The sequence below is a fragment of the Odocoileus virginianus genome, chromosome 24, assembly GCF_023699985.2.
Source record: "Odocoileus virginianus isolate 20LAN1187 ecotype Illinois chromosome 24, Ovbor_1.2, whole genome shotgun sequence".
NCBI lineage: Eukaryota > Metazoa > Chordata > Mammalia > Artiodactyla > Cervidae > Odocoileus > Odocoileus virginianus.
Window position 1 is genome coordinate 31,492,137 of NC_069697.1, and position 26,980 is coordinate 31,519,116.

Consider the following 26,980-nt stretch of genomic DNA (forward strand, 5'->3'; position numbering starts at 1 on the left):
GTCATTATAATCACTATCATCAGGCTACATATCCTGAACTTTATATATGCTAGGTTGGCACGTATCAGAGAGAAGTCTCATTTTCTGTCTGTGAAAGAAGATGAAATGGCTATATAGATGTCTCTTATCACTAATCTTGCTTTAGCAATTAGTGCCACTTATTATTATTGCCAGATGCCATGTTATGCAATTTATAAGAATTATTTTATTTAATCCTCAAGGTAGGAAATTTTATCTGCATTTAATGGATGATAAGTGGAAATTCAGTGAAGGCAGGTAATTTGCTGACAGAGAAATGCATTGGTGGGAGTCTTCTCTGGTGATCTAGCGGCTAAGACTCTACACTCCCAAGGCAGGGGGTCCAGGTTCAATCCCTGGTTGGAAAGCTAGATCCCATGTGCCACCATTAACAGCCTGCATGCCACAACTCAGAGTTCACATGCCGCAACTAAAAAAGATGCTGCATGCCAAAGCTAAAAGATCCTGCATGCCACAACTATGACCTAGTGAAGCCAAATAAATGAATAAATATTTTGTTTAAAAAAAGAAAAGAAATGCATCAGTGGAGCCACCTTTTAATTCTTGTGAGGGAAGGATATGTAGGGATGGAGGGACAGAGGGAGCTGGAACTTAAGTCACATTAATAGAATGCGAGGCAGACTGGAGGCAGCTCAGGGAAGGCAGGGTAAAGAAAGCCCTAAATGGACTGATAGAAAGAGAGCAGGGAGGGAAACAGGGAAGAGTAACACCGTTATAGAAGTCTTCACTTCATCAATATGAAATGCCCTCCTTGGTTTTAGTTAATACTTTCCATTTGGAATTCCAATGCATCTTATTTTAATGCAACACTTGTATTGAATGAGCTGAGATTAATAGTGTACAATTGTAAAACAAGCACGTTCTTCCCTGTCACTCCTTACTAAACTTGCTCCATCAAACAATTCATTCCCTGACCTAGGATGAAATCTTGAACAGGTCCCGTGTTTCTTTGGGTCACTCTAAGGTAATATACAAGTTATCCTTTTGTTTTCACATGTAGAGGACAAATCCAATGTGATGAGAACTGTAAGCTCCTTTTTACCCGTTTTCCTCCCTTCTGCCAACTTGAGCCTGCTCCAACCACGGACGTCTGCGGCAGAGCAGAGGGCTGTGGTTCAATTCTCCCTCCTTTGCTCACCTCCTTCTTCAGGCCGAGGAGGAGTAGTATCTACTAATACTACTATAATCTGGATGTTCCAAGCCAACTCTTTTGAACAGCAATTTTGTGGGTTTCCAGAGATTCCCCTAATGGAACTATCGCACTGTTGATCACTTGATACAAGCTGACTGCTTTCTACTCCTCCCTCAGCCCTGGGCTCCAATGGATCATCATTGAATTGGGTGCCATCATCCGTCTCAGATTCCGCTTCTCTCCACAGAATCGAACTGAGCAGCATTCTTACAATCTATTGCCTTTGCTTCTCAACTAGCTAAAAATTCTCCCCACCATGTGAACAAATGACTCTTCAGGCTCCCCAACCTCAGGCTCTGGCACCCTCTAGTGGCTGTTGACAGACGTACACTAACAGCCCTGCGTTCCAGACTCTTGCCTCTCAGCTGGGCTTTCCAGGTAGCTGTAGCGGTGAAGAACCCGCCTGCCAACGCAGGAGGCATAAGAGACGTGGGTTCCATCCCTGAATTGGGAAGATCCCCCTGGAGGAGGGCATGGCAATCCACTCGACTATTCTTACCTGGAGAATCCCCATGGACAGAGGAGCCTGGCAGGCTATGGTCCATAGTGCTGCAACAAATTGGATGCGACTGAAACGAATTAGCACGAATGCACACGTCTCAGCTGTTCTCTGCAAAGACATCACCTTCGTCTCAGGGGGGACCGGGATGGGGAATACATGTAAATCCATGGCTGATTCATGTCAATGTATGACAAAAACCACTACAGTATTGTAAAGTAATTAGCCTCCAACTAATAAAAATGAATGGGAAAAAAAAAAAAAGACATCACCTTCCTGTAGTAGCAATCCAAATGCAAGACCAAAGATAGGAATTGAAAAGAGCACTCGGCACACTCTCTTAGCATCACCGCCAACACTGTTCCGTCTCCTGCTAACTCTCCATCTGAAGACTTTCACAGACATCTTGGAGACACTCTAAACTCCCTTTTTTAGAAGTGCTTATGTATGGTGTCCACACAAGGCAAGAAGGCTGTCTTCTGGTTCTCAAATTTGAGGGAGTGCCTGAGGTCAGCAGTGCCTCTGGTAGTGGACAGCCAGAAAACCTCTCCAGATTCTTAGCAGCATTAAGCTGCAGGTTCAATGTCCCTACTAGTGAAACAACCACTCACACCATCTTCGAACTTTGCCAGGAATCTTTCAGCAAGTTGGACCCACAGGAGAGGTGCCTCATTTAAAATATGAAAGGAAACAATCCAATCGTGAGGCTCTAGTTCCTTGAAGGACTCCAGTGTGACTGGATGAAAGAACATAATACATATTGCCGGTAGCATGGACTTGCCCCTCCTCCCAAGGACCCACCTCTGACCCTCACCCCGGGCTTCACCCACATGCAGTGTGGTATCCACCTTTTCATGGCAGGGCCAGGATCAAAGAAGTTCATCCTGGATACATAACATGACATAAGTGAGGTAGGAAGGAGTGAATGAGAACTCTGAGGTAGGGAGCCAGGAATAACAACGGAGGTCTTGAGATAAGAAGAGTCTAAGAAGAGGAAGAAGTGATTACTGGTGGCATGCTGGGGACAGTGGCAGAGAGCAATAGACAGTGATCAAGAAGCAAAAACAAAGAGGCTGAGGCCATCAGTAGAACGTAGTAATCAGACATCAAGAGGCTGAGTCTACAGGACCGAGGGACATCCCCAGGGTAATCAGGGTTTGCCAGCTGGTATCATCTTAACCAGATAATCCTGCAGGTAGATTTACTTTTGCTTTCTATTAGCATCTTTAAAATACAACCTAGCCCCTGACAGATCATAGACATGGAAGTAAGGGATGGACACAGGAGGTAAGCCATTTGAGATTGATGGGCATCATAGGTAGAAATGGCTGGAGGACTCTCAAAGCTAATAAGTCTTTTTCAAATCCTCCTGAAATATCAACTTCTGCCCAGAAACCTCTGCACTCCTTGCCACACATTTTCATTAGGTTGAAATTAACTGATATGATCAGAGTTACGAAGAAGAAATCATCATAATTTTTAAAGAAAAATAGGCTATGTAATTGTTCCTATAAAATGATATCATAAATAAGCTATTCTTTCAGCCCTGAAATTTTCTATGAGCAAATCTGTTTACTCCAGGAAGGGGAAAACAATGACTTCAATATTTTTTAAAAGGAAGCACATTGCAATATGAAAACAACTTTACCATATTACTTTACTTTTAACACGGTACTATACACACTTTTAGAACTCATCCTCGGTCTTTAAATGTACTAGAAAATATAAGGTCCAAATTAAACTTTGAGTTTAAGACTCCAGTGACTTTAACTGTAATGGAAAGAACAGTTGATTTTTATCTTTTACATTTCTATTTTAGAATGGAGAAATTTTTTCTATGAGAATTATTTAATCACAGCATAGATAGTTGCAATAGACATTGATGGGATTTTTAAAATAAAAATTCATTGTTGTAAAATAGTTGCAGAGCACAAATTTGAGGGTAAGTCCCTAAAAATTTTGTATATGTTTAATTTTCTCTTATCAATTTCAAATTTCTTTCAACACTCTTAGTTCATCAACTTACTATTACAGAACCTACTTACTCAAAATACTTTTTAAAACAATGTTACATCTGAGTCTATAAGATGGGAAGACTTTCTGAGAGTTTTAGCTGCAAAAAGTTGACGATGCCCATAGCATATCCAAAGCTATACAAGAAGCAGTGACTGGAATAAATTAAGTCAGACTACCTAAACTATACAAATATGAAATACTCCAAATGACTTTTAAAAATCATTATTTCAACAGCAGTTCTTAACATAAAAATGTAAACACTTTAGATTTATATACAGAAATACCACATTGAAAGAGATAAAGAAGGAGAGAAATTTAAAAATAGGGGAGATATTGAAATAAAAGACAAAAGCAGAGAGAACATTGGCTCATTTTGTATGCCTTTCTGTTCTGTCTTCTCCTGAAACTGAAGGACACATCAACTTTCATTCCTCACACACAAAAAAACTGTCAGTGAAGTTTCTGCTTTCTGGCTCCAGTTGGCCGTTGCTTAAAATGTAATGTCTTCAGGGGGTGTGGCTGTGATGGAGCAAGAAGGCCCTGAGCTCACCTCCTCCCACACGCACTCTACAATTGCACCATTTATAGAGTAACTATCTAGGAGAACAACCTGAGGACCAGCAGGGAAAAAATAAATCCACATCTAAAGACACAGAGGAGAAACCACAGGGACTTCCAGTGGTTAAGAATCTGTGCTTCCAATGCAGGGGGTGTGGGTTCAATCCCAGGTCAGGGAATTGGGAACATGCCATGTGGAATGGCCAAAAGCTAATATTAAAAAAGAAGAAGAAGAAATCACAACCAAACCAATAGGAAAGGTGAAGACACAGTGTTGTCAAGATAGTGGGATAGTCATGTAACAGGAGGCAAAGGGGCAGGGAACAACTTTTGAAAGAATGACATAACCCAAGGACACAGCATAAACTGATTAGAATCAAATTGGACCAAGATGGCAGACAAGACTACACCTTGATCCTCAACCAGCTAGTGAAACAATGCACCCAGAAGTCAAAAGCCTTGTCTAACTCAATAGACCACAGCCTTGTCTAACTCAATGAAACTAACAGCCACGCCACGTAGGGACACCCAAGACAGACAGGTCATGGTGGAGAGTTCTGACAAAACATGGTCCACTGGAGAAGAGAATGGCAAACCACTTCAGTATTCTTGCCTTGAGAACCCCGTGAACAGTGTGAAACAGCAAAAAGATAGGACACTGAAAAATGAACTCCCCAGGAGGGTAGTTGCCCAATATGCTACTGGAGATCAGTGGAGAAATAACTCCAGAGAGAATGAAGAGACGGAGCCAAAGCAAAAACAACACCTAGATGTGGATGTGACGGGTGATGAAAATAAAGTCTGATGCTGTAAAGAACAATATTGCATAGGAACATGGAATGTTAGGTCCATGACTCAAAGCAAATTGGAAGTGATCAACCAGGAGATGGCAAGAGTGAACATCAACACTTTAGGAGTCAGTGAACTAAAATGGACTGAAATGGGTGAATTTAACTCAGATGACCATTACATCTACTACTGTGGGCAAGAATCCCTTAGAAGAAATGGAGTAGCCATCATAGTCAACAAAAGAGTCCAAAATGCAGTACTTGGGTGCAATCTCAAAAATGACAGAATGATCTCTGTTTGTTTCCAAGGCAAACCATTGAAGATCACAGTAACCCAAGTCTATGCCCTGAGCAGTAATGCTGAAGAAGCCGAAGTTGAATGGCTCTATGAAGACCTACAAGACTTTCTAGAACTAACACCCAAAAAAGATGCCCTTTTCACTATAGGGGACTGGAATGCAAAACTAGGAGTCAAGAAATACCTGGAGTAACAGGCAAATTTGGCCTTGGAGTACAGAAACAAACAGGGCAAAGGCTAACAGAGTTTTGCCAAGAGAACGCACTGATCACACCAAACACCCACTTCCAACAACACAGGAGAAGTCTCTACACATGGGCATCATCAGATGGTCAATACAGAAATCAGACTGATTATATTTTTTGCAGCCATGATAGAGAAGCTCTATACAGTCAGCAAAAACAAGACGGGAGCTGACTGTGGCTCAGATCACAAATTCCTATTGCCAAATTCAGACTTAAATTTAAGAAAGTAGTAAAAACAACTAGACCATTCAGGTATGACATAAATCAAATCCCTTGCAATTATCCAGTGGAAGTGACAAACAGATTAAAGGGATTAGATCTCATAGACAGAGTGTCTGAAGAACTATGGAGAGAGGTTCGCGACATTGTACAGAAATGCAAAAAGGCGAAATGGTTGTCTGAGGAGGCCTTAAAAATAGCTGTTAAAAAAGAGAAGCAAAAGGCAAAGGAGAAAAGGAAAGATACACCCATTTGAATGTAGAGTTCCAAAGAATAGTAAAGAGAGATAAGAAAGCCTTCTTAAGTGATCAATGCAAAAAAAAATAGAGAATCATAGAATGAGAAAGACTAGAGATCTCTTCAAGAAAATCAGAGATACCAAGGGAACATGTCATGCAAAGATGGGCACAATAAAGGACAGAAATGGTATGGACCTAACAGAAGAAGATAAGAAGAAGAAGGCCTGGCAAGAATACACAGAAGAACTATACAAAAAAGATCTCCATGACCCAGATAATGACAATGGTGTGATAGCTCACCTAGAGCCAGACATCCTGGAATGTGAAGTCAAGTGGGCCTTAGGAAGCATCACTATGAACAAAGCTAGCGGGGGTGATGGAATTCCAGTTGAGCTATTTCAAATCCTAAAAGATGATGCTGTGAAAGTGCTGCACTCAATGTGCCAGCAAATTTGGAAAACTCAGCACTGGTCACAGGGCTGGAAAAGATCCGTTTTCATTCCAGTCCCAAAGAATCACAATACCAAAGAATGCTCAAACTACCACACAATTGCACTCATCTCCCATGCTAGCAACATAATGCTCAAAATTCTCCAAGCCAGGCTTCAACAGTATGTGAATTTTCAGACGTTCAAGCTGGTTTTAAAAAAGGCAGAGGAGGAAGAGATCAAATTGCCAACATCCATTGGATCATCAAAAAAGCAAGAGAGTTCCAGTAAAACATCTACTTCTGTTTTGTTGACTAGGCCAAAGCCTTTGGCTGCGTGGATCACAACAAACTGGAAAATTCTTCAAGAGATGAAAATACCAGACCACCTTAATTGCCTCCTGAGAAACTTGTATGCAGGTCAAGAAGCAACAGTTAGAACCGGACATGGAACGACAGACTGGTTCCAAATAGGGAAAGGATTAAGTCAAGGCTGTTATTGTCACCCTGTTTATTTAACTTATATGCAGAGTACATCATGAGAAATGCCGGGCTGGATGATGCACAAGCTGGAATCAAGATTGCCGGGAGAAATATCAATAACCTCAGATATGCAGATGATACCACCCTTATGGCAGAAAGCTAAGAAGAACTAAAGAATCTCTTGATGAAAGTGATAGAAGAGAGTGCAAAAGTTGGCTTAAACCTCAACATTCAGAAAACTAAGATCATGGCATCTGGTCCCATCACTTCATGGAAAATAGATGGGGAAACAATGGAAATAGTGACAGACTTTATTTTGGGGGGGCTCCAAAATCACTGCAGATGGTGACTGCAGTCATGAAATTAAAAGACGCTTACTCCTTGGAAGGAAAGTTATGACCAACCTAGACAGCATATTAAAAAGCAGAGACATTACTTTTCCAACAAAGGTCCCTCTAGTCAAAGCTATGGTTTTTCCAGTAGTCATGTATGAATGTGAGAGTTGGACTATAAAGAGAATGCTGAAGAATTGATGCTTTTGAACTTTGGTGTTGGAGAAGACTCTTGAGAGTCCCTTGGACAACAAGGAGATCCAACCAGTCCATTCTAAAGGAAATCAGTCCTGAATATTCATTGGAAGTACAGATGCTGAAGCTGAAACCTCAATATTTTGGCCACGTTATGCAAAGAACTGACTCATTTGAAAGACTCTGATTCTGGGAAAGATTGAAGATGTAAGGAGAAAGAGACAACAGAGGATGAGATGGTTGGAGGGCATCGCCAATTCAATAGACATGAGTTTAAGTAAGCTCCAGGAGTTGGTGATGAACAGGAAGCCTGGTGTGCTGCAGTCCATGGGCTCACAAAGAGTCGGACACGACTGAGTGACTTCACTGGACTGAACTGAGGTCAGAATCCCAGGGAGTGGGTGATGGTCCAAATCCTGGAAATCTATACTCCTTCCCAAAAATAGTTGGAATAATCCTCCCACTTATTAGCATATGAAATTGCCCAGCCTATAAAATCTAACCATGCCACATTTCAGTGCCTAATTTGCCCTCTGTGATGGCCCGCACTTTTTCTGTGGAGTGTGGTTCTCTCTGAATCTGAATAAAACCATTTCTTTTTTAATTTAATCAATTTATTTTTTATTGAAGGATAATTGCTTTACAGAATTTTGTTGTTTTCTGTCAAACCTCAACATGAATCAGTCATCAGTTCAGTTCAGTTCAGTCACTCAATCAGGTCTGACTCTTTGCAACCCCAATTGACTGCAGCATGCCTGGCCTCCCTGTCCATCACCAACTCCTGGATTTTACTCAAACTCATGTCCATTGAGTCGGTGATGCCATCCAACCATCTCATCCTCTGTTGTCCCCTTCTCCTCCTGCCTTCAATCACTGCCAGCATCAGGATCTTTTCAAATGAGTCAGTTCTTCACATCAGGTGGCCAAAGTATTGGAGTTTCAGCTTCAGCCTCAGTCCTTCCAATGAATATTCAGGACTGATTTCCTTTAGGATGGACTGGTTGGATCTCCTTGCAGTCCAAATCAGCCACAGGTATACATATATGCCCTCCCTTTTTTCTCCCTCCCCATCCCACCCGTCTAGGTTGATACATAGCCCCTGTTTGAATTTCCTGAGCCATACAGCAAATTCCCATTGGCTATCTATTTTACATATGGTAATACAAGTTTCCACGTTACTCTTTCCATACATCTCACCCTCTCCTCCCCTCTCCCCATGTCCATAAGTCTGTTCTCTATGTCTCTTTCTCCATTGTTGCCCTGTAAATAAATTCTTCGGTAGCATTCTTTTAGATTCCATATGTAGGTGTTACAATATAGTATTTATCTTTCTCTCTCTGACTCACTTCACTCTGGATAATAGGTTCTAGGTTCATCCACCTCATCAGAACTGACCTCAATGTGTTCCTTTTTATGGCTGAGCAATATTCCATTGTGTATATATACCACAACTTCTTTATCCATTCACCTGTCGATGGACATCTAGGTTGCTTCCATGTTCTTGCTACTGTAAATAGTGCTTCAATGAACAGTGGGATACATGTGTCTCTTTCAATTTTGGTTTCCTCAGGATATATGCCTAGGAGTGGGATTGCTGGGTCATATGGTGGTTTTATTCTTAGTTTTTATTCTTAGCTTTATTCTTAGTTTTTAAAGGAATCTCCATACCATCTCCCATAACAGCTGTATCAATTTACATTCCCACCAACAGTGCAAGAGTGCTCCCTTTTCTCCACACCTTTTCCAGCATTTATTGTTTGTAGACTTTTTGATGATGGCCATTCTAACTGGTGTGAGGTTATATCTCATTGTAGTTTTGATTTGCATTTCTTGAATAATGAGTGATGTTGAGCATTTTTCATGTGTTTGTTAGCCATCTGTATGTCTTCTTTGAAGAAATGTCTGTTTAGGTCTTTCCCCCACTTTTTGATTGGGTTGTTTGTTTTTCTGGTATTGAGTTTTATGAGCTGCTTGTATATTTTGGATATTGATCCTTTGTCAGCTGTTTCATTTACTGCCTATTTTCTCCCATTCTGAGGGTTGTCTTTTCACCTAGATTATAGTTTCCTTTGCTGTGCAAAAGCTTTTAAGTTTAATCAGGTTCCACTTGTTTACTTTTGTTTTTATTTCCATTACTCTAGGAGGTGGGTCATAGGGGATCTTTCTTTAATTTATGTCATCAAGTGTTCTGCCTATGTTTTCCTCTATGAGTTTTATAGTTTCTGGTCTTACATTTAAATCCTTAATCCATTTTTAGTTTATCTTTGTGTATGGTGTTAGGAAGTGTTCTAATTTCATTCTTTTACATGGAGTTGTCCAGTTTTCCTAGCACCATTTATTGAAGAGGCTATCTTTGCCCCATTGTATATTCTTTCCTCCTTTGTCAAAAATAAGGTACCCATAGGTGCATGGGTTTATTTCTGGGCTTTCTATCTTGTTCCCTTGGTCTCTATTTCTGTTTTTCTGCCAGCACCATATTGTTTTGATGACTGTAGCTTTGTAGTATAACCTGAAGTCAGGAAGGTTGATTCCTCCAGCTCCATTCTTCCTTCTCAAGACTGCTTTGGCTATTCTGGGTCTTTTGTGTGTCCATATGAATTGTGAAATTTTTTGTTCTAGTTCTGTGAAAAATGCCATTGGTAATTTAAGGATTGCATTAAATCCATAGATTGCATTTGGTAGTATAGTCGTTTTCACAATATTGTGAATCTGAATAAATCCATTTCTTATGTATCACTTTGTCTCTCACTGAATCCTTTCTTTTTTTTTTTCACTGAATTCTTTCTGCAATGAGACATCAAGAACCTGAGCTTCATTAGACCCTGAAACCAGGTACTGTGGGTTTTCGCTGGGTTCGAGTCCCAGCCATGTGGGTTCAAGTCTCAAACTGGGTTTTGGCTGGGTTCGAGTCCCAGGCACAGAGGTTTGAGTCCCAAACTGGATTTTGGCTGTGTTCAAGTCCCAATCTGAAGTAAACAGTTTCAGCCACAACTGCAGAGGGTCTCCCCAAAGAATGAGGGGTCCAAGACCCTCATTGAGCTTCCCAGCCCAGTAGTTCTTCACCAGGAGGATGAGCCCCTGGAACATGTGGCTCTGATTGCCAGCAGGGCTTGTGCACGGGAGAGCCAGAGGGCCACAGGAAACAGAGACTTATCTTAAAGGGTAAACACTAAATCTTACACATTCCAAAACCCAGAGCAAAGGCATTCGCTTGAAAGGAGCCTGAGTCAGACCCACTTGCTGATGTTAGAGAGCCTCCCAGGGAGACAGAAGGCAACTGAGATCTCTCTTGGGAACACGGATGCTGGTGGCAGCCAACTGGGAGAGCTCATTCTACCACAAGGACACTGATGCTGGCAAACAGATATTTGGAGTCCTCCCTCTAGTCTATATGTTCCAAGGGTTACCCACCCACTGGCTGGCACCAGTCCCAGGACTTCTCGGGCCAAAGAGCCACCCATGTGGGGGATCAGACGCATCTATAAGGAAGATAAAGCAGTCGACCCTACCACAACAGAAGGGCCCATGCAGCCCACATAAGGGGTAAGGGACACCCCTAGAGCATTTAGTGCTGGTGACCAAAGGGGAGTGTGTTGCTGAACTCCATGGGGGTCTGCTATAGAAGTCACTTCTCCGAAGTCAGGAAATGTAACCAACTTACCTAAAGCATAGAAGTCAACACAGAGAAATAGGTAAAGTGAGGAGACAGAAGAATATATTCCAAATGAAGAAATAACACAAAACTTTAGAACTAAATGAAGTGAAGCTAAGCAATTTACTCATTAAAGAGCTCAACATAACTTGATCACAAAGACTCTCAATAAACTCAGGAGAAGAATGGATAAACATAGTGAGCATTTTAGCCAAGAGCTGGAAAATATGAAGAAGAAACAGAGTTGAAGAATACAATAACTGGAATTAAAAATACGCTAGAAGGAATTAATAATTGATAAGATGATACAGAAAAACATATCAGTGAATTAAAAGGGAGCAGTGGAAATTACCCAGGTTGAACAGAAAGGAATTATACAAAATGAGGAGTTTTATAAAATAAGCTAAAAGTATATGTTGTATTTTTTTCTTTTTAATTGAAGGATGATTGCTTTATAATATTGATTTGATTTCTACCATACATCAGTATGAAATAACCATTATATTTTTTGTATTCTACAACTCTCATTATATAGCTATCTGGCCAGTTTGTTCTCAAGTTAGATAAACCTACACTCAGCATTAAATGGTTCTTAATTTCCCAGGTTTAAAAGTTTTGAAATACATATGTACAAGCTAAATGAAACAAGCTACACTCAGAAAAACACTGTAGAGCAGAACCTCTACATATACAAGATCTGTTTTAGTGGATACAAAAATGATAAAGTTATCAAATATAAAGAAGAACAGCCATGAAATATAGACAAATTGGACCATCTTAACAAAGGATATATTAACTAAGATGAGCCAGGACAAACTCCCTAAATGTCAGGGCAAAATTTCTTTTCTGTGTCTCCGAAGCTAATTGTCTTTCCTTTTCTGTGCTGTGTTGTGTGCTTCTGAGTCATCTAGAAGAGCTGAAATCTCCCACCCACACCCTCTTCTGCAAGGTGTGTACCCTTAGGCCTAAAAAGTGGCCATTGGGTGACTGCTGGGCTTGTGGAGGAAAAGAACTTAGGTAAGTGAGCTAGAGGGCCCATACACATATTTGCCACCACCTTGAGTTGCAGAGCTGAGCCACAGAGACCCCATTTGCGGGGTCCAGGACAGGTCTATTGAAAGAGAGAAATTGATTATGAGGAAGATAGTAAAATCTAGTGGTGTCAGTCATCCCTGTGATCAGGTGCTATCCTGTAGAGAACCAGTTCTACAACAAAGAATAACAGTGATGCAGAAAGAGACCATGCTGTTTCTAATACTTAAGTCAAAGCCACCTAATTTAAATTCCCCACTGAAATGTGCTTTCATGAAGAGGGAAGATCCTAGGAGACTTTTGCTGAAAGGCCCATCAGTCTCTGAAAAAACAGAAATGGTTCCCCAGGGGAAAGGAAATATCAAATTTAGAGAGAGGACACTGGCGAAAGCAACTCAAGGAAGATGATTATCAGACAAAATATAGTATGCAATATTCATGAATTCTTATGTCATGAATTCTTATGAATTCTTATTTATTGTATATCTGGGAACTTCCCTGGTGGTCCAGTGGTTAAGAATTCACACTCCCAATGCAGGGGGCTCAGGTTCCCAGGTTCGATCCCTGGTCAGGGAACTAGATTCCACATGCCACAACTAAGAGTTTGCAACTAAGACCCAGGACAATCAAATAAATAAGTATATATTTTTTTAAGATTTTAAAAAAGAAACTATTTCTTGTATATCTTAAATACAAATCTAATGGGGCATCCTGTATATTTATTTGGTGCATCTAGCAATCCTATCTAGGAGAGGCTGCTGGGCTGCCCTGTCCCAGCCCTTTGCATTTTACCCTGCTCCCTCTCACCATCTCTCCTGTATTATTCCGCAAACATGAGTGATAGAGAGGCAGGCAGGAAGAAGTGAAAGAGAGGGAGAGAGAGAGAGAAGGAGGGAAAAGAAAGAGGGAAGAAAGGAAGGGAAGCTAAAAGAAGAAATAAGAGAGAGACCGAAAGAGTAGTACAAAGAGAGACAGAAGCATGCATCTAAAAAATAAAACCAGAAATTTCCAGGGAAACAAATTCTTTTAAAGGTTAAGGAAATAGTTTCAAAGAAATTAAAAATATCACCTAACATTAAAAGAACTGAGAAAAGAAACAAAACAATTCAAAGATCTTATAAGCCAGTAAAGAAGACTTAAAAATGTGAGTCAAGAAAGATTAGGAAAGAAAACAGAAAAATAAAAATGTCACAGAGATAAAAAGCCATATTAGAAGCAATGAAAATATAATAAACAAAATTTAAGCACAGCTCTGGGGGATAGTATGTATGAAGAAATAACATGGAACAAACTACAAAGATAGTTTTTGTGAACATGTTATACATGATAGGGCTTCCCTGATGGCTCAGATGGTAAAGAATCTGCCTACAATGTGGGAGATCCAGGTTTGATCCCTGGGTTGGGAAGATCCCCTGGAGAAGGGAATGTCAACCCACTTCAGTACTCTTGCCTGGAGAACTACATGGAAAAAGGAGCCTGGTGGGCTATAGTCCATGGAGTTGCAAAGAGTTGGACATGACTGAGCAACTAATACTATACATGATAGACACAGTAGATATAAAATAGCTATTATTTGTATTGCTGAATAAGAAGGCAAAACAAAGGAAAAAAATTTAATCTGGTAAGAATGGTAATTATAATAATAGCTACTATTTGTTTTAGCACTTGCTGTGCACAAGAACTGTTCTAAGCATTCTAAGGGTTACTTCATTTAATCTTCACAACAGTCCTGGTAAGCCCATCAGGAAGTTCAGCTCTTAAGCACAAGCCACCTGTTATCCTTTCATAGCCTTTGCCATAAACTTTTGCCATAAACCTTTCTCTGCTCCAAATTCTGATGTTTTGTTTTGGCCTCATAGTGCTCGGGCACATGAACTTGAGTTCATGTGCAACCCTGTCCTTAGGCAATTTATAATCTAGTGGGGGAAGTCAGATTTAACAAGTAATTGTAAGTAGGATGCATGCCACAAAAGCAGAAGTGTACTGTCTAGGATGCCAGAGAAAGTGTTCCTAGAAAATCAGCATTGCCACAGAAGGATGAAGTAGAATTAACTGGTCAAAAGGGTAAAGATGGAGGCTGGGACTTAAAAAGAATTGCAAGTGGAAGGAAAAGACCCAGAGCTGAGAGAGGGTACTATATCTATGAGGAACTACAAAAATCCAATATGGTTAAATATAGCAATTAAGGGAAGAGTGGTATGAGACATGGCTGCAGAGATAGTAAAGAAGAGTTGACCAGCTATATCTACAAGTCATGTGAATGCTGTTGTGTTAGTGTCTCTGATCACAGCTGTTTCCTGTTTATCTTCAGTTCAGTTCAGTTCAGTTGCTCAGTCGTGTCCAACTCTTTGCAACTCCATGAACCACAGCACGCCAGGCCTCCCTGTCCATCACCAACTCCTGGAGTCCACCCAAACCCATGTCCATTGAGTCGGTGATGCCATCCAACCATTTCATCCTCTGTCATCCCCTTCTCCTCCTGCCCTCAATCTTTCCCAGCATTAGGGTCTTTTCCAATGAGTCAGCTCTTCGCATCAGGTGGCCAAAGTATTGGAGTTTCAGCTTCAACATCAGTCCTTCCAATGAACACCCAGGACTGATCTTCTTTAGGATGGACAGCTTGGATCTCCTTGCAGTCCAGGGGACTCTCTAGTGTCTTCTCCAACACCACAGTTCAAAAGCATCATTTCTTCTGCACTCAGCTTTCTTTATAGACCAACTCTCACATCCATACATGACCACTGGAAAAGCCACAGCCTTGACTAGATGGACCTTTGTTGGCAAAGTAATGTCTCTGCTTTTTAATATGCTGTCTAGGTTGGTTTTAACTTTCCTTCCAAGGAGTAAGTGTCTTTTAATTTCATGGCTGCAATCACCATCTGCAGTGATTTTGGAGCCCAAGAGAAATAGTCAGCCACTGTTTCCATTGTTTCCCCATCTATTTGCTGTGAAGTGATGGGACTGGATGCCATGATCTTAGTTTTCTGAATGTTGAGCTTTAAGCCAATTTTTTCACTCTCCTCTTTCACTTTCATCAAAAAGCTCTTTAGTTCTTCCTCACTTTCTGCCATAGGGTGGTGTCATCTTCAGTAAGAGTTATTAATAACAAAGCCTACCATGACTACTTAGGGCAGGGCTCTAACCCCAGAGCATCCCACCGCTGTATTCTCCTCTAAGTTGGTGGGCACAGTCTCACTTGCGCTACTGATGCAGAGGTTCACAGAAAGATAGCTGGGAGAACTCATCCACCTATATCACCCACGAATATATCCTTATGTGATAAGTAAGTTCTATATCTTTTTGGAAAATAAAATTTTCATTTTAGAAGACTTTAATCTTATAGAACAGTTGCAAAAGTAGAATAAGAATTTCCACATACTTCCTATACATCTTCCCCTTTTGTTAACATCTTACATTAGTATTGTACATTTGTCAAAATTAGTAAACCAATACTGATACACTATTGTCAACTAAAATCCATATTTTATCCTGATTTCCTTATTATATTATTTTTTTTAACCTAATGGCCCTTTTTTGTTCTAGGACCCATGTGGGGTATCATACTACATTTAGGCATCAGGTCTCTCAGCTCAACTTCCCTTGCTTTTAATGACCTTTACAGTTTTGAGAAGTATTGGTCAGGTGTTTTGTAGAATACACCTTAATTTGGGGTTTGTCTGATGTTTTTCTTATGATTAGGCTGAAATTCATGCATTTTGGAGATAAAGACTTCAGAGGTAAATTACCATTCTCAATATATCATATCAAGGGTATTACCACCAATATGTTGGTGTTGACTTTGATCACCCAGCTAGGGTAGTATTTGTCAGAGTTCTCCATGGTAAAGTTATTCCTTTTTCCTCCTTTCCATAGTGTATTCTTTGCAAGGAAGTCACTATGTACAGCCCACATTAAAGGGGTGGGGAGATATGCTCTACCTTCTTGAGGGCAAAGTATCTATAAATAATTTGGAATGCTCCCGCATAGAAAATTAATATTTATTTATTCAATCATTTATTTATATTAGTATTACTGATAGATTTTATTGGTAATCATTTTATAATTTGGATTGTAACCCAATACTACTTTTTTTTTTTGGCTAAAATTGCTCTAGGTTAGGCCATGGCAAAGCTCTTTCAGTTGGTTCCTGTGTCCCTTTGACATACCACATCTACCACATCACTGTGGTTTTTATTTCTTTGAGCATGTCCTTACTGTTTGGAACTACAAACACTGCAGGATCATTATATATGTTCCTTGCTTCAGCTTTAGAATAAGGCATTTCTCCAAGAATCCCTGGTTCCAAGGGCTGGGTGTTGGGTGTGTTTGCTGCTACTGGAGTGCAATAGCATCTAGGCTGTCTTTGCTGACAGAGAAAGGAAATCCATGTGTGTGTGCTGACCCACATTTACATGCATATCTATGAATATTTGTGTACCCATCTGTACCTATATTAAGCTAGACATGAGTTCATCTTGACATTTCTAACTCGAATCCTTGGCCACATACATAGATCATTCCAACCTTTTCCTCTTTTCTTGTCTATAGCCATCTGCTCCAACAGTCAGAAATATAGCTCCCACTGTCTGCTATTCATTCGCTTAATTCCAGCATACATTTTAGTGATTTCAGAATTAACTCATTTCTCCATGAAAAATGGCTTTACCGACTAGAGTACAGTGTTTTATATACAGTTTCTTTTGCATTTAGTCTTCATCCCCACTCATTTACAAGGTTAGGTCAGCACACTCCTCTACCCAACTCCTTGAAATAGTTACGTTCTTTCCTCACAGTCTTCATTCCATCCTGGGATTCTGCAGCTTCCTAAATGACTTTTTAGATTTGCTAAACACTAAGGTTTACTCTTTGTGTTGTAAAGTTCTATGGGTTTTAACAAATGCACAATGCCATATATTCATTATTATAGTGCCATGTAGAATATTTACCACTATAAAATATATCTCCTACTTTACATATTCAACCTTTCCTGCCCCAAATCTGATCTGTTTATCACCTCTTCAGGTTTGTCTTTTCCAGAAGGTCACATAAATTAACTCATACAATATATAACCTTTCCAGACTAGCTTCTTTTTCTTAGCAACGTACGTTCAAGGGTCACCCATGTTTTTGCATGGTTGATAACTCATTCCTTTTTATGGTCAAAGAGTATTCCATTGTATAGAAGTACCATAGTTTGTTTATGCATTCAGCTAGTGAAGGACATTGATTGCTCCCAGTCTTGTGACAGTTATGAATAAAGGTATTATCAACTTTTGCATGTAGGTTTTTTGTGCACCTAATTTTAAAATTAACTTGGTGAATACTTTGGGACCCTATAGGGACCTGATTGCTGAATCATATGGTAAGACTCTGCTTAGCCTTGTTAACTCTAATCTTTGTTATTTCCTTCTGCTTGCTTTGGGTTTAGTTTTAGCTCCTTATATAAAGAACTTATTGTTGGTTCCTTCAGGGGAATTAACTGGTTATTAATTTGAGATCTTCTTTCTTTTTAAATATAGTTGTTTACAGTTATATTTAAATGTTATATATAATACTCCTAGGGCTTCTTTGGTGGTTCAGATGGTAAAGAATCCTCCTGCAATGCAGGAGACCTGAGTTCGATCCCTGGGTTGGGAAGATTCCCTGGAGGAGGCCATGACAACCCACTCTGGTATTCTTGCCTGGAGAACTCCCATGGATAAGGGAGCTTGGCGGGCTACAGTCCATGGGGTCGCACAGAGTCGCACATGACTGAGCGACTGAGCACAGCATAGCACGTAATGTTCCAATTAGCCCTGCTTTTGTTCCACCCCATTCATTTGGGTAGGTTGTGATCTCTTTTTTGCCCTAAATTTATTGCAGTATAATTGAGGTATGTTGTTGTTCAGTCACTAAGTAGTGTCCAACTCTGCCAATTCATGGACTGCAGCATGCCAAGTTTCCCTCTCCTTCGCCATCTCCTGGAGTTTGCTCAAACTCATGTTTATTGAGTCAGTGATGCCATTCAACCATCTCATCCTCTATTGCCCTCTTCTCCTTTTGCCTTCAATCTTTCCCACCATCAGAGTCTTTCCCAGTAATTCAGCTCTTCACACCTGGTGGCCAATGTATTGAAGATTCAGCTTCAGCATTAGTTCTGCCAATGAATATTCAGGGTTGATTTCCTTTAGGATTGATTGGTTTGATCTCCTTGTTGTCCAAGGGACTCTCAATAGCATTGTGTAAATTTAAGATAAATTTAAGACTTGATACATTTATAGATTGAAAAATCATTACCATCATACTGTTAGTTAACACCTTCATTACATCACATATTTACTATTTCTTTTCTGTGGTGAAAACATTTAGGATTAACTCACTTAGCAATTTAAAAGTATATAATACAGTATTATTAATTATTATCACTATGCTGTGTATTAGATTCCCAGAATTTATTCATTTTATAACTGGAACTTTGTACACTTGGACCAACTTGTCCCCATTTCCCCTACCCCCAGTCTCTGGTAAGTATTGTGTTGTCATCTTTATTTGTCTCAAAATATTTAATTTTAGTTTGCTTCATTTTGTTTTTATTTTGTTTCAAGATGTTTTCTAATTCCCCTTATGATTTCTTCTTTGGCCACTGGTTAGGACTGTGTTGTTTAATTTCCACATATTTGTGTCTTATCCAGATTTCCTTCTGTTCTTCATGTATACTTTCATTCAGTCATGATTGGAGAAGATACTTTGAATGATTTCTATTACTTTAAATTTGCTAAGATTTGCTTTGTGGTATAACATGTAATCTATCCTATAGAATATCCCATGTGCACTTGATAAGAACATGCATTCTTTTGCTATTGCCTAGAGTGTTCTGTATGTCTGTTACATCTAGTTGTTTTATAGTGTTCTTTATGTCTTCTATTTAATTCTTGATATTCTGTTTAGTTGTTCTATCCATTTTTGAAAGTAAGATGGTGAAATCTATTTCTCCCTTCAGTTCTGTACATTTTGCTTCACATATTTGGGGACCCTGTAGTTAGACGCATATATATTTATAATTATTACATCTTCTTGATAGAGTCACCATTTATTGATAATGTCTTTTGTCTTTAGAAGCAATTTTTGAGTTAAAGTCTGTTTGATCTGTTATTAATACAGCTACCCCAACTCTCTTTTGCTTATTATTTACATGGCATCTTTTCCATCCTTTCATTTGCAGCATATTTGTGTTTTTAAATCTAAAGTGAGTATTTTATAGACAGCATATAGTGGCATCCTTTTTAAAATTCTTTCTACTATCTGTCTTTTAAATAGAGATTTTAATCCATTAACATGTAATGTAATTACTAATGAAGAAGGAATTGTTGCAATTTAGTCACTAAGTCATGTCCAACTCTTTTGCAACCCCAATCTGGTAGGACTGTAGATTTCTGGTAGGACCTGTAGAATGTGGTAGGACCAAATTTCTCTGTCCATGGGGTTTCCCAGAAAGAATACTGGAGTGGATTGCCATTTCCTTTTCCAGGGAATCTTCCCAATCCAGGGATCAAATCCATGTTTCCTGCTTTTTCAGGCAGATTCCTTACCACTAAGTGCCTAGGGAAGCCTGAGGAAAGAATTACTTCTATCATTTTTCTTTACATCATATCTTCCCCCACCCCCCCCAACTCAATCCCTCTCTTCCTGTCTTTTATTGCTTTTCATAGTAATTTTCTGGTGTACTGTTTTGATTCCTTTCTCATTTCTCAAACTATATATTTTTAGTTGTTTTCTTAATGATTGCCTGGTGATTACAATTAATATCCTAATTTATAAGAACTTAGTTCAAATTCAACTTAGTTATAGCATAAAAAATTTAGCTTCTATATGGCTTCATCCCTCTTATGTTATTATCACATATTACATCTTTATACATTGTGTGCTCATTAACATACATTTACTTGTAATTATTGTTTTGCACATTTATCTTTAGATCTTATAGAAAACAGAGGAGTTAGAGACCCCAAATAAATTAATACTATCTTTATATTTATCTGCGTGGTTATCTTTACAAATGTTCTTTATTTCTTTAAGTGAACTTGAAGTACTGTTTAGTGTCCTTTTGTTTCAGCCAGAGGATTCCTTTTGGCATTCTAATGCATATTCAGTCACTCAGTTGTGTCAGACTCTTTGTGACCTTATGGACTGTAGCCCACCAGGCTCCTCTGTCCATGGAACTTTCCAGGCAAGAATACTGGAGTGGGTTGCCATTTCCTCATCCAAGGGATCTTCCTGACCCAGGGATTAAACCTGTGTCCCTGTGTCTCTAGCATCTCCTGCATTGGTAGGTGGATTTTTTACCATAGAGCCACCTGAGAAGCCTGGCATTCTTTTTTTTTTTTTTGCTTTTTATTTTAAAATAAATGTTATTGAGGTATATTTTTGTGTGCAGTTTGAAGAGTCTTAATATATAAATACAACAATGTAAATAAACATCAAGATATAGTTACAAGAGACTTCACTGATTGTCCAGTAGCCAAGGCTCCATGCTCCCAATGCAAGAGTCCTTGATTCAATTCCTGGTCAGGGAACCAGATCCCACATGCTGCGACTAAGACCTGAAACAGCCAAATGAATAAATAAAATATTTTTTTAAAGATATAGCTACAAAAGCTTATAACTTGTATAGTTTCTCCTCTACTTTTTCCAGCCCAGGCAACTACTGATGGATTTTTGTCACTTCAGTACAATTTGTTTTTCCTAAAGTTTTCTATAATTGGAATCATATGGTATTCTTTTGTGTCTGGCTTCTTTCATTCCACATGATAGTTTTGAAATTCATTTGGATTATGTATGTCAGTGGCTCCATCTATTTTTACTGGCAGGTTGTGTTCTAGTCTATGAATTGTCACATTTTTTCCATCCATCAGATGATTACTTTTTAGCCACAAATTCTGGTCATAATAAATCCTTTCACAAATAGGTTGCTGAATGTGCAGCCATAGCTTTTATAAAAAGCTGAAGAGGATACATTCAATTAGAAAAAATTATGTTGATATTAAAAAAAATTTTTTTTAACTAACCCTGCTTAAGTCACCTGATATACATTCAATGCCAAGAAGTTTATTTTTTGCAAAGAGTGAGAGAAAAAAGATAAAAAGAGAATTTAAAAAGTATCAGCTTAACAACTAAAAATTGTTTAAATGGTAAGTGGCTTTAGTTTTCAGAAAGTCTGCCAAGCAGGTGGCAAATTCTATAAGGCCTAAAGTAAAGTTATGAATCATTTAGGGCTTAGGGCACTAGAAAGCCAATCTGAACTTTAAAAATATACTCTGTTTAAGTATCAAACGAAAAAAGTTCCTCATAAAGCTGAGTTAATGGCTTTTTTTTGAGGTAGTATTGTCTCTTAAATTTTGGAACTGAATCTATGATGCAAATGTCATTATTTAATGTCAACACTGAATATCATAAGTGAAAAATCAAGCAGAGGGGGTATAGCTCAGTGGTAGAGCATTTGACTGCAGATAAGTGCAAAATCAAACTGAAAAAAAGTCACTGTTCTAATTGAATGTATCCTCTTCAGCTTTTTATAGAAGCCCAGCATTCTTGCAGAGCAGGTTTATTAACTCTCTGTGTTTATCTGGGAATGTCTTAATTTCTTTATCCCTGAAGGATAGTTTTTCTTGGTATAAAATTCTTGGTCGTTTTAGATTGCTAGGGCTACCATAACAAAGTACCACAGGTGGGCTGGCTTGAACAACAGAAGTTAATATTTCTTACAGTTGTGAAGGCTGGAAGTACAAAATAGAAGTGTCAGGCAGGGTTGGTTTCTGGTGAGGCTTCCCTTCTCAACTTGCAGATGGCACCTTCTTGCTATGTCCTTGCATGGCCTTTTTTCTGTGCATACATGCCTTAAGAGAAATTTGTGGCATCTCTGTCAGATCAGGACCTCACCCTTATGACTTTATCTTTTCACTAAATATATATATATATATATATATGTATATATATATATATACACACACACACACACACATATATACATATATGGTTGTTCTACATGTTGTGAGCTTTTGTTTAGATTCCATATTCCCCCCGAAGTTTATTCTGATAGTTTTTGCCAGCTTATTCATTGCTTTTGTTAAGGGATGGACTTTTGGGGTGGTCTGTCATTTCACTGATAATCTCTTTTGCCTTATTTTTAAATTGCTTTTCTTATTGTTGAATTTTATAAGTTCTTTTTATATTTTGACTACAAGTCCTCTATTGGATATGTGATTTGCAAATATATTTTCAAAGAAAATGATTTGTCTTTTCATTCTTTAACAGTCTTTTTTCAGGGCAAAAACTGAATTTTAATGAAGCCCAAATTCTTTTTTCTTTCATGGATCATGCTTTCAGTGTTATGTCAAAAATCTCATCACCAAACTCAAAATCATGTATATTGTCTCATGTGTTTTCTTCTACAAATTTTACAGTTTTGCATTTTAGTATTCAGGTCTAGAATTCACTTTAAGTTAATTTTTGTGAAGGTCTATGTCTATGTTCATTTTTTTTTTTTTTTTTGCATATGGATGTCCAATTGTTCCAGCAATATTTGTTGAAAAGATTTTTCTTTCTCCATTGAGCTGCCTTTATATCTTTGTCAAAAATCAGTTGATTATATCTATTTTGGGAAGATCCCTTGAAGGAAGGCAGGGCAATCCTCTCCAGCATTCTTGCCTGGGAAATCCTATGGACAGAGGAGCCTAGTAGGCTACAGTCCACAGGATCGCAGAGTCAGACGCAACTGAAGTGACTTAGCACAGCACAACACATACTTATTCTGATGTTTCTGGGAAAATTGAGTAAATCTGAGGGGGGAAAAAATCATAACAAAGGATTCTTCTAAAGGACTGTAAGAATCACTTTGGCTTAAGGGACAATTCAGGGTTGTCACATAATAATGTTCCTGCTTTCAAATTAGTCAAACTACTCAGAATGATGGATTTCTCAAGCAAGCAAGCAAGCTCAAGACTTTTATTTTGTCACAATTTAAAAGGAAACAATGCTCATTTCTTTCTTGGAGCAATATAAATTTTAGTATCTTCTCTTTAGTACTAGATATTTCAGAATCTTCAGGAAATGTTAAGGGTTAGAACTAAATCAATATGATATTAAAATAATCAGTGGGGATTCCACTTGAAATAACTTGATCTCTACTTAAGGAAAAGCATTTATTCAATATCTTCCGCAGGAGACAATATGGCAACGTAGCATTTTGTAGTCAATTAACATCTCATTTCCTTATTCCTCTAAAACACAGAACCTCTTTCTTATAGGTTCTGTAATGAGAACTTTTTCTGTTGGATGCTATTAAAATTTCCTTTGTGTGTTTTAATTTGGAAGGAATGGTGTTAATGTTGGTAGGCTCTAATTTATAATTGCATTTATTTTCAAATGTGTTTGGGAGTGAAATGAGTCATTCTTCAATTTCCTTAAGAGAAACTAGGATGGTTCCTTTTTTTAAAAAACGACTAACACAAAACTCATTTTGAAAGTAGCATATTTTGACTTATGGGTAATAAATATTGTCATGCTTTACCCCTTTGACACTATCATAAGTCAACATGAGTTTTGCTTTATGCTCTTATCAGCTGATTAAATGTCATTTTAGCAGAGGTTCTTTTACTTATTTGCATCATTCACACATGAATAACAACTTTAGGCTATGGGGAAAAAATCTGCTACTTCTTGCTAATAGTAAAAAGGGTAAAAAGGGTTTACAAGTCAAGATACTAAGTAGATATTAATATAGTATAGCCAAATTTCACTTGACATCACAAATTATGTCACATTGTCACATTTTTATTAAGGTTCAAATTTTACTTCCTAATTACTGCCTAGTGATGATGTAGAGTCCCTGGTTCCTTGCAAAGTACCCAGTAAGTATTTCTAGGATGTCTCACTTATTCTAAACTCCTGTCATGTATATTCCACAAACTACAAAAAAAATGAAAAACCCCCTCCTACTGTTCTTATTAACAAAGCAATTCTTTGCTGATGACTATTGCTACCATACTGAGCACTGGTGGGAACTTAATACCATCACATGCTGTTCCCCTGCATTTCATAGTCTCTCCTAAAGCTTTGCCAGGCACAGCAGTTTTCCATAGATAAACACCCTTAGCTCTCAAGGTGCCCAAGCTGCATTGTTGTCCATGGCAGGGATGGGCAGATGGGCCCATCAGATTCCTAACTTACTCTGGTGCAGTGTCAAAGATGTTTGGGACCCAATGGATTAAAGATTTTGATAAAACAGCTCTTTTAGTTTTTACTCAAAGCCATTTAGTTTTCTCTCTGTAGGATCCAGAAAAATGTCCAGAGGGCTAGACCCAAGGTAGATTGAGTAATAATCACTGAGCTAGACTCAAAACCTGTATTCCATCAGCAAGAAATTTGCCCATATCTCAAGCTGAGTATCTCTATGCTCAATTAGAGGGAAGCATTGACAAATTATTTTTTCTTACAGAGGAATAATACTTAAATCAAATACTGACAATATTTGAAGTGTTCAGAGGGATAATATTTGGATTTTAAACTATTTTATTTTACCTTTTTCTCTTTACAAAATTTTTTAAATTTATTTATTTTTTAATTTAAAGATAACTGCTTTACAGAATTTTGTTGCTTACTGTCAAACATCAACATGAATCAGCCATAGGTATAAATATGTCCCCTCCCTCTTGAACCTCCCTTCCATCTCCCTCCCCATCCCACCCCTCTATGTTAATACAAAGCCCCTGTTTGAATTTCCCGAGACATACAGCAAATTCCCATTGGCTATCTGTTTTACATATGGCAATGCAAGTTTCCATGTTACTTTCTCCATATATCTCACCCTCTCTTCTCCTCTCCCCATGTCCATAAATCTATTCTCTATGTCTGTTTTTCCACTGCTACCTTGCAAATAATTTCATCGGTACCATCTTTCTAGATTCCATGTAAATGTGTAAGTATACAATATTTATCTTTCTCTTTCTGACTTACTTCACTCTGTATAACAGCCTCTAGGTTCATCCACCTCATCAGAACTGACAAATGAATTCTTTTTTATGGCTGAGTAACATCCCATTGTGTATAGGTACCACAGCTTCTTTATCCAGTCATCTGTCGATGTACATCTAGGTTGCTTCCATGTCCTAGCTATTGTAAACAGTGCTGCAATGAACATTGGGGTACATGTGTCTTTTTCAATTTTGGTTTCCTCATAAACTATTTTATTTTTATTCAACAATTCTTTGTTACTTTGTCACTTTTTTTCATAATTAAAATGATATCATGAAACTTCTGGTTTCCAGTCCAATGTATAAAGAGTTTGGAAGTTGCCGTTCCACCTTGACAATAAGTAAAAAGAAGAACAAAACAAAAAAATAAAAAATTCTTTGTAGATCTGTCAAAGTGAGGTCACAGAGCAAACCACTGTTCCCCAAATTAAAGAGAGATGTAGACAAATACAAAGATCACAACTTACTGGAGCAGAAACTCACACACAGAAGCCTCAGTGGGAACCATGGCCAGGGAGGAAAACCAAAACTATCACTGATGAATTTCTGAAAGCTCAGTGTGGATAATTCTGATTGTTTAAAACTCCAAGGAGACCTGGTCACAGAGCAGGTCTTAATACTCTGATGAGCTTTAACCCCAGGAGCCCTACCAGGTTTTCAGAGAAGCCAAAGGGGGAAAATACCTTAATCCTTCCAGTAGGGGCAGAAAAAAGAAGCCATTTTTAACTATGCCAGATCATCCTATTCTTAACAGAACCTACCATGTAGAGAAATTATTTTGGCAGAGCATAAACTATTGGAGTTTGAGAGGCTAACTCACCTGGGTGAAGAGAATACCCAGCTTCAGCCCACTGTAGCCATAATGTCCCATCTGGGAAGAAATTAGAGGGCTGAGAAGAACTTGTGAAGTTCACAGTTCAGAGGCATACACACACTGAAGACTGAGACCTAGTCATTAGGACTACAGAACACTTCCCTTCTCCCCATAACTTACCACCATGTTACTAGAGATCTGTTAAAGCAGTTACTTTAACCTAGTTTGTCTCAGTCCATTTGGACTACTATTACAAAAATACCATAGACTGGCTGGCTTATGAACAACAGAAATTTATTTCTTAGTGTTCTGGGGGCTGAAAAGCCCAAGACCAAGGTGCTAGCAGATTCAGTACCTGGTGAGAGCTCACTTCCTGGTTTACAGAGAGCCAATCACCTTCTGGCTGTGTCCTCATGTGGAAAAAGGGTCAAGAGAGCTCTTTGGGATCTCTGATAAAGGTACTAGGGGTTTCCCTGGTGGCTCAGTCGTAAAGAATCTGCCTGCAATGCAGGAGCTGCAGGCGATGTAGGTTCGATCCCGGGATCAGGAAGATCCCCTGGAGGAAGCCATGACAACCAGCTCCAGCATTCTCGCCTGGGGAATCCCATGGAAAGAGGAGCCTGGTGGGCTACAGTTCATATGGTCACAAAGAATGAGAAACAACTGAAGCGACTGAGCATGCATGCACATAAGGCCACTAGTGCAACTGTGAGGACTCCACCCTCACAATCTAATCAAAGGCTCTACCTCCAAATACCACAATGGTTTCAACATTTGGAAGGAAAATTTTGTGCTTGGAGGGAGACAAACATATAGCATAGATTGAATCAAGAAAAAAAATTGTAAATCATTCTAAAGGGCAAAAGATAGTTTGAAAAAACAGCAAGCATCAGAACCAGACTCATTTGCAGCAAGGATATTAGAATTATCTGTCCAGGAATTTAA